We start from the raw sequence: 6,000 nt of genomic DNA, 5'->3' as shown, positions 1-6,000 counted from the left end.
AAATGAACATGTAATCAATTGTTGAGTATGTCTTGTGCCGGGCCGAGAAAAAAAGTACAATTCTTAACTAAAGGCTTCCTTAAGTGCCATGGATCGATAATATTAAGCTCAGAAATAAAGGTGTTGATCCCACGAAGGGAGTCCTGGCTTGAACTTGCATTCATAGATTTGTCTAAATTTACATCACACACCTGGTTAGAGTCACCCCCAACTATAAGCTGATGACCTGGAGAGTCTAGCAGAGTATTAGAAATTGTATTTAAGAAATTTGGATCATGGGTGTGCAAGACAAATTTTCATACTGTTAATTGTAACACGGACGTAAGTCAGTCTACCGATGTCATCCCTGCCCGATTTATCCACCTTCACCCCTAACTTCCTACTGAATAAAATAGCCACTCCCTTTGTCCTATTTGTCGCAGAAGAGTGAGCAACACATTTATAAAATCTATTATGAAACCTATGAATATCAGTTGATTTCAGATGTGTTTCTTGGATCAGGGCAATGGAAATCTCTTTACGTTTAAGGAATTCTAGGCATTTGGTGTGCTTTACTGGGGAGTTTAGGCCCCGTACATTCCACCACATTATATTAATGGAGTTATCCATATTAAAGTTTGCGCCATTTTATCAACTGGAGGATATCATATGTAGGTCTACACAAAATGTTGCTCCTCAAGTATAAAGCATGCAAACCAGAAAAAAACATATAACAGTCTGTACATAAATGGCAAGGCTTTGGCAACAAACACAGAACAATTACAACAAAACATTCCATCCACAAGAGATGATAAATGGTCTCTTAGGATGGAGAAGAAAATAAAATAAAAAAGCTTTTTTATTAACTAACTGTGGCTTTCAACAGTGATACACGTCTCCTGTCCGAGTCCGTATGGGTATCAGAAACTTCAGCTTTAACCTAATAACCATTCATTTATAAAGCAAAATTGGGCTATAATCAGGTTATCTCCTCAGAAATCAGTCTATATTCATCAGAATTGAATTCCTAAAGTAACTTACTCAGTATTAAGAGGTAGCCTGGTAGCCTACGCTCTTTTAAGTAAACTTAGGTCAGATACTCAGTGCAGTCAGAGGGGAGTAAGCAGCATGAAACCTTAAGTCATCCGCTGTTCGTGTCAAGTTGGAGCGGGAAGAGTATCCACCGAGGGTCCCTCGTCATCCGGTATGGTGGGGAAAGAGACGCAGGGGGTGCCGGCTTCACTGGATGCTGAGCAGGGGCTCCGGTCAAGCATGGCCATAAATGACTCCACATCCGCCACTCTTTCAAAAAAGTGCAGCGAGCCGTTGTGTCTAACCTTCAGGGTTGCTGGATATCTCAGGAACGGCCGCAGACCTCTGTTGGCAAGCTGTTTTCTCACCGCATCAAAGGTGTTCCTCCTCTGCGCGGTATCGTTGCTGTAGTCAGGAAAAAACAGCAACCTGGATACCGATGTCCGCCCCTCGCTGGATATCTGGTGTGTAGGCGTGGCCGAAAGGGCTCTGGCTCCGTTGAGAATTTTCTCCCTGTCCTGGTAACGAAGTAGCCGGAAGATGAGTGTCCGCGGATGGCTGGTCCTGTCCTGGGTGGTGAATATACGGTGAGCCCGTTGAATTTCAATCTTCTCCCCGGCCAGGGAGGGGATCCACCTGGGCAAGTTATCTTGCAAAAATCGGATGGCATTTTCACCTTCTGCTGACTCTGGCAGGCCGACAAGTCGGAGATTAGCCCTCCATGATCTGTCCTCCATCTCAGCGACTTTCTGGCGGAGGTTCAGTAGCTCCTTCTGGAGGTCACCCACATAGTGTTTCACCGCTCTGATGTTAGCCAATGTAGCATCTAGCCTCCCCTGCAGCTTTCTACCGGCCTCGGCTTGCTGTGTGATATCCTCGCTGAGTTTGTTCACTGCCGAGTTGGAAGCTTCAATCATAGCTTTCAGGGCTTGGATTTCACTGGCAAGCATTTCCTCGACGGCCTCTCTCACAGCCAGCTTAATTTTTCCAGTCAGCCTTTCTTCTTGCTCACGAATTGCTAACAAGATGGCTGCATTTGAGGTATCCTCCGGTTCTTGGCCCGAAACTTTCTTTTTGCCTGCTGTCTCGTCCGTAGATGATTTATTCTTCGCTCCTTTCCCGCTCGACATTTAGTAGGGAAACTTAGACATAATTTAAACTAGAATAGTTTCTGAATTGCAGGATATTTCGTGTATTATCGGACTTTTGAGACGGAGCTCAGAACTACACGCGCATCACGCTAGGGCAGCCACCGGAAGTCCCCTGTTATTCTTGCTTTTTACTTTCTGTCTAATGTTATGCATATCTTTCAATTTCATTTCCTTGCTGTATCTGTTTTTGACTAATCCTTTTAACATGGGAGCACTGACCTGGCAATGTCAAATTAACAGAATTAGCATAATGGCAAGTGTATGACACCCTATGCCTTACACCCACAAACCTAACACCACATTAAAATCACACTTACCTTCAACTCAAACAGCTTCTCAATTTCTTGCCTTTTCTTCGCATTTGGTCATCTGCATACTTTGCAAACAGCTCAGCAGATATAGGATGGTTGTGTTCTTCAACCACTTTGGTAACAACCAGCTTGACTTTTTTGCCAAAATGAATGTTAATTACTACAGGACAGCCCATCCACAAAGAGTGCTGAAAAGGTCTTTCATCTTTGCCTGTAAGAATATGAAAGAATATGATATATGTCTCTTATTCATAGTTAAAAGTGCTAAATGCAAGTCGGCCATCTTGGCTTGCCGACTAGTGGTTTCACACTGCATGCACATCAACAAACGACCAAACCGTATCTCCTCCCCTTTCCCCTAGACCTCCCCAAAGCTGTATGACCACCCAGAGCAAGCTCTGTGCCCGCCCATTGCTGTATGACCACGCCTGCCTCTCTCCTGTTCCCCACACCCATACCTGCATCTCTCGAATGAAATAAACTTGCCAGCATCGTCAGACCACTTTGTCAGAAGTAGACGAATACATTTCACACCCTGCAAAGCCTTCACTCCTTTCAAGAAATTGCATTACCACCCAACATATCCAGCAAGTCTTCTCTATTATGGTGACTAATCTCAAAGCCACACTCACAATCACAGTAGCCACAGCCCCAAGCACACAGCCATTAAACGAAATGGCAGAAACTAGGAGAGATATTTTGAAACATAAATTTGTTGGTGATTGGTTGTTAATTTACATATTTTTTTATTTAATGTATGCGATTTGAGGGGCAGTTAATTCAGGGACTGTGCTGATAAAACCTTGGAACATTCAGGCATCACCCTTATTGAGAAATCAATCACTTTGAATACGTCAAGTACAAGTTGACATGTGTGGATATAACTTATATGTCAAGATAACTAAAAGATCCTGTCCTTATACATGTCAGGTGCAGTCTTGATAATGTCCCTGTGAACGCGCGGCCGTCACAGACACAAAACAAAGAAAAACGGAATAGCTTGAATATAACACACCCAGAGTTAACTTTTCTGTTGCTTTCTACTCTTAATATCATTTCTTAACTAGTTCTAGCATATTTTATTTTCTTATTTTCTTAATAGCTGACAAAATGGAATCTTGTATGCAGCCACTTTAAACAATAGCCCATGTAAATAAATGGTTTTCTTTCCAAATATAATTTGATTGCATTGGATCATGTCACGCTAGTGAGATTGAGGAATGGTGGACCCAAATGCAGAGAGAGAGGAGCAGGCAGGAGCGGCGTTGAAACTCAGATTTATTGGACAAACGAAAAGGGAGCAAACAACAAAGGATGTCCTGATGGCAACAGGCAAAAAAGGTATAAGGTACAAAAACATGAACAGGGAATCCAGGGAGCCGAGACAAATACAGGAACACACACTGTCAGGACAACGACACAAACTAACTGGGAGAATACACAAACTGACGGCACTAGGACACAAAACACGCAACATCAAACAATGATCCGACAAATGACAAGGGGAAGACAAAGACTAAATACACAGGGTAACGAGGAAACAAGAGGCAGGTGACACAAGGGCTGGGAAACAGGTGGAAAACATCAGGTAATCACAAGAGCGGGAAAACAGATAGTAAAACAAGACAAGACAAGACAGAGAACAGATTATCAAAGTAAAACAGGAAACAAGCAAAATACAGAACAGAAACCGACTACAAAATAAGACACACCACAAAATAACAAAACCCTGACAGTACCCCCCCCCCCCAAGGGACAGATCCCAGATGTCCCAAAAAACAGAACAAAAAGACAACCCAGGGAGGGCGGAGGGGGACCGGAGGAGGGCCAAACAGGTCAGCAAACCAGTCCAGCGGGGCTAGGGAATGGAGAGGCCACTCGGGACAGGGAACAGAAGGGGCCACTCGGGACAGGGAACAGAAGAGGCCACTCGGGACAGGGAACAGGAAGGCCCCAGGACAGGGAACAGGAAGGCCTCGGCAACCGGGGGCAGAGAGGCCTCGGCAACCGGGGGCAGAGAGGCCTCGGCAACAGGGAACTGAGAGCAGAACCGAAGGTAGAATCCCTCTGGCGGCCTGCGACGGAGGCAGAAGCCCTCTGGCCACCGGCGACGAAGGCAAATTCTCTCCGGTGGCCGTACTGGACGTCGATGACAGCGTCCCTCTGGGGGCCGAGCAGGCCGGCCGAGGAGGAGCCCCTTGGGAGGCTGCGCAGGCGACGGGTAAGCTGGGCTGGAGTCAGGCGGAGATTTGGAGTGGCTGCTAGCAGGCTGAGGTTCTAGAGGGCTGCTAGCTAACCTGCATTCAGGGGGGTTGCTAGCTAGCGGGGAAGTAAAGAGGCTGCTAGCTAGCCGGGAATCAGGAAGACAGCTAGCTACCCTGGATTCTGGGGAGATGCTAGCTAGCGGGGAATCAGGGGGATCGCTAGCTAGCCGGGAATCAGGGAGGTTGCTAGCTAGCCTGGATTCGGGGGAGATGCTAGCTAGCTCAGAGTCAGAGGGGCTGCACGCCAGCCCGGAGTCAGAGGGGCTGCACGCCAGCCCGGAGTCAGAGGGCTGCACGCCAGCCCGGAGTCAGAGGGGCTGCACGCCAGCCCGGAGTCAGAGGGGCTGCACGCCAGCCCGGAGTCAGAGGAGCTGCACGCCAGCCCGGGATCAGAGGAGCTGCACGCCAGTCCGGGATCAGGAGAACTGTCCGTCAGCTCGGGGCCAGAGGAGCTGCACGCCAGCTCGGGGTCAGAAGAGCTGCACGTCAGCCCGAACAGGGAATCCAGGGAGCCGAGACAAATACAGGAACACACACTGTCAGGACAACGACACAAACTAACTGGGAGAATACACAAACTGACGGCACTAGGACACAAAACACGCAACATCAAACAATGATCCGACAAATGACAAGGGGAAGACAAAGACTAAATACACAGGGTAACGAGGAAACAAGAGGCAGGTGACACAAGGGCTGGGAAACAGGTGGAAAACATCAGGTAATCACAAGAGCGGGAAAACAGATAGTAAAACAAGACAAGACAAGACAAGACAGAGAACAGATTATCAAAGTAAAACAGGAAACAAGCAAAATACAGAACAGAAACCGACTACAAAATAAGACACACCACAAAATAACAAAACCCTGACAGATCAAACATTACTGACTTTTTTGTATCCTCTTGACTCCATAGTGGACACAAGAAAGGGTCAATTTAGAGTACTTAAATGTACTTGTGACAGTTGTATCTGTACAGTGTATTTTTTCAGATCTCTCTTTATGCATTGTATGGTAGCCCTCTGCACTTCATGCTTCTATTGCTAGGTGGAACTCTTCATAACTGTCAAAGGTCTGCCCCAAGTATATTTTCCTCGGCTGGTGTTCCTTTAAAGAAGAAAAAAACATTGTAGTCGGGTAGAATTATGAGAAAATGAGCAAAAGTGTGACATAAGGCACTAATGCAATTTTTGCATTTAAATTGGCTGTTTAGTATGTACATGACATAATGGGATTCAGTGGATTACATGGGAAAATTACGGT

Source organism: Sander lucioperca, chromosome 23 (genome assembly GCF_008315115.2).
Source record: "Sander lucioperca isolate FBNREF2018 chromosome 23, SLUC_FBN_1.2, whole genome shotgun sequence".
NCBI lineage: Eukaryota > Metazoa > Chordata > Actinopteri > Perciformes > Percidae > Sander > Sander lucioperca.
Note: the sequence above shows the minus strand (reverse complement) of the source record.